The sequence below is a fragment of the Ovis aries genome, chromosome 3 (genome assembly GCF_016772045.2).
Source record: "Ovis aries strain OAR_USU_Benz2616 breed Rambouillet chromosome 3, ARS-UI_Ramb_v3.0, whole genome shotgun sequence".
Classification (NCBI taxonomy): domain Eukaryota; kingdom Metazoa; phylum Chordata; class Mammalia; order Artiodactyla; family Bovidae; genus Ovis; species Ovis aries.
This window is the reverse complement of record NC_056056.1, coordinates 201705210-201718655: the sequence shown is the minus strand read 5'-3', so window position 1 is coordinate 201718655 and position 13446 is coordinate 201705210. Positions and strand designations below refer to the sequence as shown.

Here is a 13446-nt window from a genome sequence, read left to right as displayed (position 1 = left end):
CAACTGCAGTTTGCTGAGGTGTTGGGTTGGAGATGATGGTTAGAACTGCAGAAGGGACTGGTGTTACCATGTGCCCACCTAGTGACTCATAATACAGGCTTGGTAAGTTCTTTCCCATCCATGTAGAAACTGCAAAGCTCGAAGAAAGAGGCATTTTTTCCCCTCTACTCAAAGGCCCACTTTTTTTGTTTTTCTCAAATTTAATTTCTACATTCTCTGAAATAGCTAGCGTGCTCTCAGTTGTGCACAACTGCACAATATTGTGCACGCATGTGCAAAATAGGAAGAAGGAAGTCAATACAGAAAGATCTACATAGAGAGAGTACATATCTGTTGGACTTCCCTTGTGACGCCGTGGATAAGAATCTGCCTGCCAATGCATAGGACACGGTTTCTGACAAACTAAGTATATTAAAAAGCACAGACATTATTTTGCCAAAGTCTATATAATCAAAGCTATAGTTTTACCAGTAGTCATGTATGGATGTGAGAGTTGGTCTATAAAGAAGGCTGAGCATCGAAGAACTGATGGTTTTGAACTGAACTGTCCTGCTGGAGGAGACTCTTGAGAGTCCCTTGGACTGCACGGAGATCAAACCTGTCAATCCTAAAGCAAATCAACCCTGAATATTCATTGGAAGGACTGGTCCTGATGCTGAAGTTCCAATACTTTAGCCACCTGATGCGAAGAGCAGATTCACTGGAAAACACCCTGATGCTGGGAAAGACTGAAGGCAAAAGGAGAAAGGGGCATCAGAGGATGAGATGATTAGATAGTGTCACCAAACTCAATGGCCATGAATTTAAGCAAACCCTGGGAGATAAAGGTGGACAGAGGAGCCTGGTGTGCTGCAGCCCATGGGGTCACAAAGAGTTGGACATAACTGAGAGAATGAACAACAAAGTATCTGTTAAATACACATGAGGCAGGGTCATGGTGAGGTGGAACTTAACACTGCTTAGTGAAAGAAGCCACTGACTGCTTCTTCACTAAGGTGGACCTCGGGAAAGAAGTCTGCATCCTCCCAGAAGTTCCCTAAGGCAAACAAGCAGCTTCTTTCCTGGAGGAGAAGCAAACGAAGGCTTTGGGGCATCCCAAAGTATCCCTCTTGGTATGGAAAACTGGGATCTCTAGAGAACAGATGGAGAAAGTAATGCAGGTCAAGGGTTCAGCTGGGAGAAAAGAGATTGGTATCACCGAACTCCTGCAGAATTACGAGACATTCTTCTGTAGATGGATATAGCTCAGATTGAGACCACTGACAGGAAAGAAGATGGTGGAGCTCTCCATGAGGCAATGGGGAGTCTGCACCATGAACCCTGCTCAACTTGAAAGGGACTAGAAGTTGACGGAGGAGGACCAGTTTCAAAACGGCATAAGGCTGAAGCTGGAAGTCCTTTAGATACAGACATCCCAGGACAATGACCCCGTCTTGGGAACAGTGGATGAGCAAATTAATGTAACTTGAAGCACTGCAAGCCCAAGACAAATCAGGGGGAAAAAAAAAAGGCCAAACCAAAATGGGATATACTACGTAGACTGTCAGACTGTCCAGTTCTCTCTTCTCCTGAGGTCTAGTAAATTCCTTGTGTTCTTGAATAACCTGGCATGGTTACTAGTGAGACCTTCAGAGAGAAAAATTGTTTTTCCTGACAATATGGGTATGAGGGAATTTTAACAGTAAATTTCAAAAAATATATATGACCCTTCTTTCAACCCAAGCTGATGACTAGTACAAATATGGACATAAAACTAGTTACACGTTTTAGATAAAGATAGAACCACTTTGGGTTCAATTTAGTTAATTTTGCTAGTAGATTTTTATCAAAATGTGAAAAACAAGAAGCGTGATGAGGGGAAAGGTGAACATCCAGATGGCTAATTATAGCTCATTTGCCTGATACTCTGAAACCAGTGTGGTTCCAAGCCAACTTTATTGGAGAATGTTCATCCCTGGGAGAGAAAACAAGACTCAAGAGAATTGGACTAGTGAAATTCTTAGTCTAGAGCAGGTATTTAATCTGATCTTACAGGCCTTCCCTAGGGTACAAGGGCATCAGAGAAGGGGCTAACGCTTACTGGGTTACTAACTTTGCCAAAGTCTAATGTACAAAGTTAGAGTAAATATCATTTTCCAAAACAGTGCCATAATGTTACAGTGCTTTCCTAAAGTTCTTTTTGAATCAAGAGCTGTAGTTGGAGGATGTATTTTATGAATAATCTGGCCTTGTCTATTTACTATTAAAGACATAACATGTATCGCTGCAATTCATGGGGTTGCAAAGAGTCGGACACGACTGAGCGACTAAACTGAACTGAACTGAGCATACAGTACATGAATGATCCCATACTAAGCACTAAGGAGGATACAATAAGCTGTGGGAAATTAGCCCTGATAAAAAAGAATTTACAGTTCTGATGCCTGGAAAGCACTAATGATAATAATGCAAACTGTAACGCAATTATCACAAAGTGAATTAAAACAAATGCTACGGAGTTTAGAAGAGAAAAGGATAATACACGATCAGGAATGGGGAAAATTTTCACAGCGGAGAAGTACGACGATGGTGGCAGTGGTGATAACAACCAGGTACTAAGAGGGTGAGAAGCTGATTCTAGTGGTGGGAGCAGTTCAAGCATAGGTGAGAATTTGGTTCTGAGGACAATAAAGGTTCAATTAAACTATTCCTTCAGCAGATATTCATCAAGTGCCTAATGAATGCCAAACACTGGGTTGGAGGCTGGGGACCGAGACAGGAGCTTCTTGCCTAAACGTTCATGGGGCTGAGCAAAAGGTAAACAGTTTTATTGCGCTGCAGCTTGGAGGTTAAGAGCAGGAGGTCTGTGGTTAGACCATGTAGGTGGGAACGGGACTCAGTCACCAACAAGCCGTTAATGTAGGCAAGTTATTCAGCCTCTCTTGGCATGGTTTCCTCATTTGTAATATCAGTCAGTAATGTGCTTGCTTCATAGGGTAGATGAGATGACACCTGTCAAGCACCTGGTATGGTGATAGACACAGAACAAGTGCTCAGTGAATGGTACTAGAGTATCTTTGTGCTCATCAATAGATAAATAGATAAACAAAATGGAGTGTGTGTGTGTGTGTGTGTGTGTGTGTGTGTGTGTGTGTAATGGAATACTACTCAGTCATAAAAAAGAATGAAACCATGGCATTTGCAGCAAAATGGATGGATCTCGAGATCCTTATAGTAAGTGAAATAAGTCAGAAAGAGAAAGACAAATGCCACGGGATAGCACGTACATGTGGAATCTAAAATAGGACACAAACGAACTTATCTTCAAAACAGAAACAGACTCACAGACACAGAAACAGACTATGGTTGTTAAGGCGGGAGTGGGGAGAGGGATAGATTGGGAGTCTGGGGTTAGCAGATACAAACTATTACATATGAAGTGGATAAGCAACAAGGACCTACTGTAGAGCACATGGAACTACACTCGCTATCCTGTGATAAACCATAATTGGAAAGAATATGAAAAGGAATGGATATGTGTGTGTATGTGTATGAATCACTGAATCCTTTTTCTGTACAGTGAAAACTGAGACAACATTGTAAGTTAACTCTACTTCCACAAACTAAATTGTTTTAAAAAGAATATATATCTTTGTACTTCTATGAGAATATCTGAAGTCATAAGAGTCTCTTTAGAAGTAAAACTTGGGAAGACTAAGTCAAGGATACTAATTTTAAGTCACTAATGTATTTTTTACACACTGTTTTCCAAAAACGTTGTATCATTTCACACTCTTATAAGCAGTGTAGGAAAGTACTGACCTCACTATACTCCACAGTTAATATATTCTTTAAAATTTTGCCAATTTAAAGATGAAAAAGATATATCATTTTTTTTCACTTCTGTATTTTTCATTATGGTGATGCAAACATTTTTCATGTGTATGAGATGTGCGTATTTTTCTTCACATAAAATGGCATTACCATTTTAAAGGCGGGAAAAATGGGAATTTTGCAGAGACTGGACTCAAAAAGAGCAAAGATGTGATGTGCTTGAAAATTACTGAGAGGGGGACAACTTGATATGATTTTACGCTACAGTGTGCATGTGCTTGGTCCTTCTGTGTCGCATTATTAGGAAAGAACAGAAATAAACTAAATTAATACTAAGGGAAATTTATGGGAGTTATGGAGCAGGAATGGATTAGAATAGAGACAAGAGAATACGTTGAAAACTTTAAGACAGAAAGAGGAATAGGGAATAAAATAAAGAGAAAAGGAGACAGTGAGCACAATGTGATTACCAAAAGAAGGCAAAGAAAGGAAGTAGATGAGAAATAAGCTCCCAAATTAAAATTTACATACAGGGGAAGGGATAAATTGGGGGGTTGGGATTAACATACACGCACTATTATACATGATCTAGGTAACTAATGAGAACCTGCTGTGCAGCACAGGGAACTCTGCTCAATACTCTGTCATGACATATACGGGAAAAGAATCTAAAAAAGAGTGGATATATGGATACGTATAACTGATTCACTTGGCTGTATACCTGAAACCAAAACAACATTGTAAATCAACTCTAATTTTTAAAAAAATCAACTTAAAAATAAATAAAATAAGAAAATTTTCATATAGTTTGTTTCTTTTCATCCCCCAGGTTTGTACTTGAACAAATAAGCTTTATCTCGATGACTGGAGCTGCACAGTGATGTGGAGGAGAGGGCGGGGAGAGCAAGCTGGAAGGAGAGAGCAAGGACACGCTAATGGGAGTCCCCAGGGGGCACTGTTCCAAAGCCAAGGTAATCCTGAGCCCCATTCCATTAACCTAGTGGCCCTGTCTCTGTCCTGACCTGGAAGCAAAAAAAGAAGGACCTGAATAAGAACAGCTTCTGGACGTGGATCCTTTCGCCAAGTCGTCTTTGCAATGGCCCCTCTTGGTTCCAAGAACAGAAGGTCAAGACAGAGAAAATGGAGTTAAGACGGAGGCCAAGAATAGGAGTGAATGGGAGCCAAGGGCTTCCTCTCGCCAACTTCCTTAAGGACACTTCTGCTCAAGAGTGATCACCTAACCAAACTCTCATCTACAACCTGACCATGCAAGAGTTTCCAGCCTCCTCTGAACCTCATCTTTTCACCCCAAATTCAGCCCGCCTCACCTATGCCAGGAAACCGCAGAAAAGGCAAGTCAGTCAGGAGAGGAGGGGCAGCAGAAGAGAAAGTTCAGGAGGTCTGTACCCTCACTTCCCTGAGCTTCTCTGCAATACCCGCCAGCCCACTGCAGAATGAGAGCAACAGCAGCTGCAAGATCCACATCGACTGGGATGAAAGGTCCCCAAAGGAGAGAAGACCTCACATCATTTAGTGTCTTCCTATCACTGGCGGGGTTCCCCAGGTGGCGCTAGTGGTAAAGAACCCAGTGGCCAATGCAGGAAACATAAGAGACAGGGTTCAATCCCTAGGTCCGGAAGATCCCCTGGAGGAAGGCACAGCAACCCACTCCAGTATTCTTGCCTGGAGAATCCTATGGACAGAGGAGTCTGGTGAGCTACAGCCCATTGGGTTACAAAGGGTCAGACATGACTGAAGCAACTTAGCAAGCACACACTTATCACCATCACCTAGAATGATTTCTCCTCCAAAGCCTTGTTATTCATAAGCCTTTCTCCTTTGTTCCTCCCTCTCAAAGAACACTGATATTTAGAAAATACGCACATATTTAAAGGGTGTGCTTATGCCCAACATCTCAGCGAATGCTTCCCTCCTCTGGGACAGTCTTATTGATGTTGGCCCAAGTATCAGTTCTTACACTGGCATGCTCCATCTTTCCTGAACTTCTACCACCTCCTGTACCCTCAAGTTCCCATGTCTGCCCTGTTTGCCCACTGCTGTTCCACCCAGACCAACTGAAATCTGAAGTCCAGCCTTAATTGAAATCTATATAAAGGAGGGAAAAACCCACTTGTTTCATCCATCTTGTGAGCTCAGTAATTTGACATAAGATCTTGGTAGACCTAGGGAAGGGCCACAATACTGCTGGAATGGACCAGCACTCTTTCCATGCTGGTTCACATCTGGCTCTCTCCTACCTTCCTCTCTCTCTTTATATATATTTATACCTTCCTCATATAATTCTTCATACACCAAGCGGAACCATTTCTTGGACCCTGAAGTCCCTCAAACTCAGTTTCTACCCCAGGCAAATTTTTCAAGTTGCTTCTTCTAAAAAATACAAATTAATCTCTCTGAAAGATATTCTGGAGAATACAGCTTCCTCTAGGCATATTACATGATGGTGCAAATTATATAAAATTAGAGAACTTACAGGCTACAGTTTCCCTTAAGCATGAATAACTTCTCTCACTAGGAACTTGTTGTCCAGCCTCTGCCTTTTTTTTTTGATTGGAGAAATAATGACCTAGAACAGTTTTACATGTTCAGCTAATTAGAGGGTGCCTATCCTGACCGAAATGGATTGAATGTAACATAAAGTGAATTCAGCCAAGTACAGCCCAAGTACAGACAGTGAAAATATACTTTTTATTTACCTGGTTAATTTATCTGAAGTTTTATTTATTCACCATCAAATTATTTTTTAAACCAGTCTCCTAATTTATGTAAGCAACTTCCATCTCTATGCTTGAATTCTTGCCAGTATTTCACGACTGTTTAGTCAGAGGAAAGCATTCACCATGATTGACCCTTCCAAATATTATTGTTGTATTTAGTTGCTAAGTCATGTCCAACTCTTTTGCAACCCTATGGACTGGAGCCCACCAGGCTCCTCTGTCCATGGGATTTCCCAGTCAAGAATACGGGAGTGGGTTGCCATTTCCTTCTCCACGGGAGCTTCCTGACCCAAGGATCAAACATGAGCCTCCTGCATTGGCAGGTGGATTCTTAACCACTGAGTCACGAGGGAAGCCCCAGCAGATAGAATATAATCTTCCAAATGGCAGTTATAACACAGCAGATATTGCCTCAATATAAAGAAAACGTTGCACAACCTGAATCGAATAGATGCTCTTGACCATTCAGGTAAGTTCCTTGCCACCAGAGACATTCCAACAAAAAGGGTCTCAGGACCACCTCCATCTCAGAGATTCCTGCGCTGAGTGAGATGGTGAACCAAATGATATTTTGGGTTCCTTCTAAGACTCTGCTAGCATGGTATTTATGTAGTGAAATGTGGACAAACTGAGTCAGCTCTGTCTGACTCTATAACATTAAACTGTGAGGTAATTACACATATGGCTTCCCGGGCAGCTCACAAGGTAAAGAATCTGCCTGCAATGCAGGAGACACAGGAGACCTGCATTAGATCCCTGAGTCAGGAAGATTCCTTCCCCCTGGAGAAGGAAATGGTAACCCACTCCAGTATTCTTGCCTAAAGAATTTCATGGACAGAGGAGGCTAATGGGCTACAGTTAATGGAGTCGCAAAGAGTCAGACACGACTGCGTGAATAACACTTTCAGTATTACAGAGTACTGTACTGCTGCCAAGTCACTACTGACTCTTTGCAACCTATGGACTGTAACCCACCAGGTTTCTCTGTCCATGGGATTCTTCAGCCAAGAACGCCGGAGTGGATTGCTGTTCCCTTCTCCTGGGGATCTTTCCAACCCAGGGATCAAACCTGAGACTCTTACAACTAACCTCCACTGGCCCGTGGGCTCTTTACCACTAGTACTGCCTGGGGACATACGTTATTACTAGACTCAAACCTCAGCTCTTCCATATCTGTAGATCAATTATGTCACCCGAGTTATGTGCTGGACTTTGAGCTAGCGAGGTTGAATGTAGAACATGATCAGAATTTATCTGAGTTGATGAAATAGCCTTCACTTTTCCATAATTAGAAAGCAGAGGTCAGTCAGCAGGCTTGTCAAGGGAAGGAAAAAGGGTACAGAGGAAAAGGAATGGTGTTCATTTCTCTGTACACAGGGGAAAGGAAGGGAGGGGGCTGTCTCTCTCTCTCTCTCTCTCTCTCTCTCTCTCTCTCTCACACACACACACACACACACACACACACACACTCACTCTCCCAGTAGCATCCAGGGACTAGGCTTTTGGACTGTCAACATTTCTAAGCAGCTTGACAGCAAACGTTCCCCTTCTATATCCAGATGATCTTTGCCATTGAGGTTAAGAATAGTATTATATTTTTCCTTTTCTCAAGGGGTGAATTTGTCAGATTGTCAGATATCATTTTTGTCTTGGAGTGGAGGCTTCAATAAAATACAGAAAGAATTCCATTTCATCTCTCAGCCCTTCCAGTTTTAAAATTGATGATTCAATATGGCTCCCTTTCTGAAAGTAAGATAATGAGGCTCATTTCTTGCAGCTTTGAGAAAAGATCTCTCCCTACTTTATAGTTTCACTTTGCACGTCATTCTGGAGCTAGCTTTCACTTTGGTGAATCAAGCTTGGGAGGTTCTTTGTTCCAGACCCGAGTCACCCATGTATTTTTATCTCCGCATCACACTCCTGGTTTCACTGTAACTCTCCACTAAAGGTCAAGACTGCAGCTCATCAGCACACTAAAAACTCAGAAGGTAGTGATATGGAAGGTGTCCATCCTTTAGTCTATGGAGATGGGAAAAACAGATCTTTCCATTCTTCATAGAAAGAGGCATATACTGTATGAGCACCCAGAGCTCTCTCACATTTAGAGAGAACCAATGATTTGACACAAGTCTACTATCAATCCCAAAAGAAATCAAATTTTTCAAAGACTGAGTGGGAGATCTTTTAAATACTATTTAGTATTAAAAAAACCCTACAATTTGTACTCTCAATTTCAACATTAAATAACAGAAAGATCTAACAAGTTTATAATATGCTACAAAAAAAAGGAAAAGTTTCACTTTACTCAATAATTTCACTGAAAATTTATTTGGGTCTCCTCTACATCAGTTCATCCTTCTCCCATCTCAATAATCAAAGGAGCAGGATACTGAAAAAAAGAAGAAAAGAAAAGAAGAAGGACTCATGCCCTAGGGAGAAAGAGGGGAGTAAGATAGTCATTCCATGTACAATACCTACATTCAGCTTATAAACGACAGGCTTCCCTACGTAATAAGCTATGGACATTCTACTGATGTCCAAAATATGAGACAAGAGAAATACTAGCATGAATGGATTTTTAGAAAACCACAGGTAGTAGGGGGAAATGCAGCCCTTTGTTCCAAGCACTAGGCAGAGTTGGGTGGGTGTTAACAGAGAAAGTATTTCAAAGGCTAAAACATCATGATATTAATAATGAAGACATGATGATCTAGGTACAAAAATCTGGGGCATATGAACAAAGGGAGTTTGACTGAGGTCTGTGAACTCCTGGCAAGATGAAGGACTTTGGGCTCTTCCATGGGACAAACTGTGTCTCTCTGTGACGAAGCAAATGATCTCAGAAAAGACAGGAAATAAATTTATTCTGAATAAACAAAGAAGCCCACTCCCAGCAGCAAAGCTCTAGGACCTGTTGGCTGGACTTGGCGTAAACCGACTCAAGAACTAGGAGATGCTGAGCCTCAGGGTTCAGTGTCTTCAGAGTCTGCACTTGAGCAGATCAGAGGAGCACAGGAATGAATGCATGACTAACACAGAACATATCCCTTTGCAGCCTAGCTAGTTATGGGGTCCCTGTCTCCCTGCTCAATAGGAAGCTTCCTGAAGGCAGGAAATGCCTGCGGTAGTGACTAGAAAATAGTAAGTGCTTAATACATGTTTGTTACGTGACTACAAGAGCTCAATTTGAGCTGTCCCTATGCGGCAGAATGAACGTACTAATGGCTTTCATCAATGGCTTACCTGGATCCACCCCTTGCAACATGACTCTGAAGCTCCTCCCATTGAGAAGGATAGTCAAGCTCTTCATCCCTTGAAATAAACTTGCCTAATGACTCATTTCAGTGCATATGATGCAGAAGGTGTCAATGTGAGAGTTCCAACTTTAGGCCTCAGGAGGCTCTGCATACTTTTGCTTTCTCTCTTGGGGACCTGCCATGATTTGAGAATAAGCCCAGGCTAGCATAATGGAGGATGAGAGATCACATGGTGAAGAGCCCAGCTGTCCCAACTGAGGTCATCCTAGACCAGCCTAAAGCCAGCCAACACTCACAGATGAGGGAACTCGGCCGAGATGTTCAACCCAACACAAAGCTCACCACAGATACATGCCTGAGTCCAGCTGAGACCAGAAGTCCTGTCCAGTTGACTCCTAGGTTCCTAGGAGTCCTGTCCAGTTGACTCCTAGTATTAATAAATGGTTGCGGTTTCAAGCCACCAAGTTTTGGATAGTGGCTTCTATCCAACAGTAGCAAACTGACATCGCTCACTAAATGTTGCTTTTATCATTGACCTTGCCTTTAAATCCTTGTGAAATATTTTCACTTCTAATCATTTAATTCAAAAGAAAAATAAAAAGGAATCCCTATCATTCATTCAATAATAACTTATCTCTAAATGCCCATTCTCTTTCCCATCTACTTGCCTCTAACTTCTGGAAGTCCTCACTTTTATCTGTTTTTCTAGTAAAATCAGTCGCTAGCTGGTCCTCAGGCCTCCATCTTTGCTCTAATCCCATCTTAACACGTAAGAATTATCATCACAAAACATGTGTGTGAACAAGTGAGGCCTGTCATCAGAACATTTAAGCCTTTCACATCGTGCACAGAACCAAGCATGAACTACAAAACACAGCCAGTCACGTCTCTCGCACTTTTGTCCCAACGCCTCTTCCCAGGCTGGCCTCAGACTGCAACCCCCACAATGCCTCATGTCCCAGGACACCTGTGTTTCTCCATATTCCCACCGTCTCCACATTCATGTTTCTGCCCAACTTGCTTCATAGGCTTGCAATTTCCTAAACACCAAACTCCCACACAAGTCACCCACTCAGACGCTATCCTAATCTCCCACTGTATCTTTATGTAATAAAAGTGACATCATAATAACAACAGTGCCAGTAGTAATATTTAATAAACATACACTATGAACTCGCCCTGTGTTAAGCACTCCAAATGCCTTCTCTTTTAACCAGCGCATCAATTCTAGGGCACAGCTATTCTTAATGCTATCTATATGCTATAGACAAGCAGATGAGACTCAGGAGGTTGATCAGTCCAATGTCAAATATCTACCAAGTGGCAGAGCTAAAAAGTGGATCAAGGACTCCAGGAGTAAAAACACTAAGCTACTTCATGGTTTCATTTTAATTTCCCATATTTATTGTAATAAATGAGAGCACAAAGGAGTTTAATGACCTGCCCAAAGGCCTCAGAGTCATCAGCAGAACCAGATCATGAATTAAGGACTCCAAATCCTCCAATCTTATGCTAATTTTGTGCCACCAGGGAAAATATATTTGCCGTGTGGTATCCCCAGCAGAGCATGTGCATTTTCGCCTTTGCCCATTTTTTTTTCTTTTTTTAAGTTAGAATGCTTCAACTGAACTAAACATGTAGATTTTATTTTCTGCTGCTGCTGGACTCATCCTTTGCACTTCAGCCAAGATTGCAAAGTTAGAAGAAGAAACTGAATCTAAAACCAAATTAAATTTTGGCTTCATCTGATTCACATGTGAAGAATAGTCCACCCAGTAACACTCTCAATACATAAATGAACTAAATCTCCCACACTCCCAGTTGTGTCTAGTTCTGTAGGGCCACACAGGTCACACTGATGCCTTAAACATGCTAACCTCATTCTGTCCTGCTTTAGGTGTGCTGTGCTCAGTCACTCAGTCCTGCCTGACTCTTGCGACCCCATGAACTGCAGCCCACCAGCCTCCTCTGTTCACGGAATTTTCCAGGCAAGCATACTAGAGTGGGTTGCCACATCCTCCTCCAGGGAATCTTCCCAACCTAGGAATTGAAGTTGAGTCTCTGAAGCTGAAGCTCTAATACTAAGGCCACCTGATGCAAAGAGCCGAGTCATTGGAAAAGACCCTGTTGCTGGGAAAGATTGAGGGCAGGAGGAGAAGAGGGTGACCGAGGATGAGATGGTTGGATGGCATCACTGACTCAATGGACATGAGTTTGAGCAAACTCCAGGAGATGGTGATAGACAGGGAAGCCTGGTGTGCTGCAGTCCATGGGGTCACAAAGACGTAACTTCAGCGACTGAACAACAATTCCGGCCGTGCAGGCAGATCCTTTACTTCTGAGCCATCAGGGAAGAACCCCCTGCTTTAGTTACTGATCTCCCAAAGAGCACCCCAAAGCTGAATATATCAAGACTTGCTTTTCAAGAACTGTGCTCCCTTTTAATTACAGAGAATGTCAGCCAGAGTTGTCTCTGGTCCTGAGGCATACACTTGCACTCTTAAGAAAGCAGGCCCGCAGTTGGCCGGTCGTTATTAGTCTCGAGAGGCTAAAGCCAAAGAGAGCAGTATGAACCAAGACTATAGCAGAATGCTAACCAAGAATATGGCACATTTTGACTGCAAGAATCAGGGCTGAATAAAAGAAAAAAGCGCTGACTACAAGCTCAGGTGAACCATGTAAGTTTAGAAATAGCTCTTTTACTAACTCAAATGGGAAGGAAGAGAAACTGACACAGCTTGTTTGGCCGCTGTGCCTGGTGCCCATTCCTTTCTTTGTCCATGCAGCTGCCCAGCGGGTGCGAGCTGCCACCACGAGTGGCAGGGGCTGCCGAGGGCTCGGGAGAACGGGTCTATTCAAGAGCGCTTAGTCCTCCCAGTTTGAGACTCTCCACAAAAGACAGACAACAAATGCAGGCTTCAAAGGAGAACAGAAAATGTTACACTGATCCACCTCCTCCAAGGAACCTTTGATCGACAGCTCTTCCTGTGGTTTTATGTCCATCCTCTGCATCGCCCAATTCCGGCTCATGTAAGAGGGTTGTTTTTGTTTTTGTTTTTTTCCTTAAGACCTATAAAATAGGCGTAACAAGTGACTGGATGAAACAGAAGGTCAGGCTTCACCTAGGCTGGGAAAGGTATCCACTCAGTATTATTTGGAAAACTTTCTCAAGTTTATGAGAAGCCCTTACGTTGGTGGCGCTAGTGGTAAAGAACCCACCTGCCAATGCAGGAGACATAAGAGGTCTGGGTTCAACCCCTGGGTCAGGAAGATCCCCTGGAGGAGGGCACGGCAACCCCCTCCAGTATTCTTGCCTGGAGAATCCCATGGACAGAGGATCCTGGTGGGCGACAGCCCATAGGGTCATAAAGAGTTGGACATGACTGAAGCAACTTAGTATGCAGGTACACACCTGTATTAAAGGGGAACTTCAGTTGAATTCCAGATGTCTTCGGTTATTCATTGCTTATCTCACACGTATCATAAGAAAAGGTGAATGCTATTCTATTCAGTTCAGGAGAGAGGGAGGTAATAGCAGATAAGATGGGTCTTTGCTGCTGGGAATGCCCTTAGAAGAGAAATTTCCAGATTCTCAGGCTGATGTGCATTCGTTCAGTCATTCTTTCCTCAAAGTCTGA

At 42.7% G+C, this 13446-nt stretch overlaps 1 protein-coding gene across 1 annotated transcript in view; it reads right to left on the bottom strand.

Annotated features, from left to right (window-relative positions):
* The window catches only part of GRIN2B (glutamate ionotropic receptor NMDA type subunit 2B), a 528935-nt gene that overhangs the window by 286316 nt on the left and 229173 nt on the right, over positions 1–13446 (bottom strand). The gene's annotated exons all lie outside the window — the stretch shown is intronic.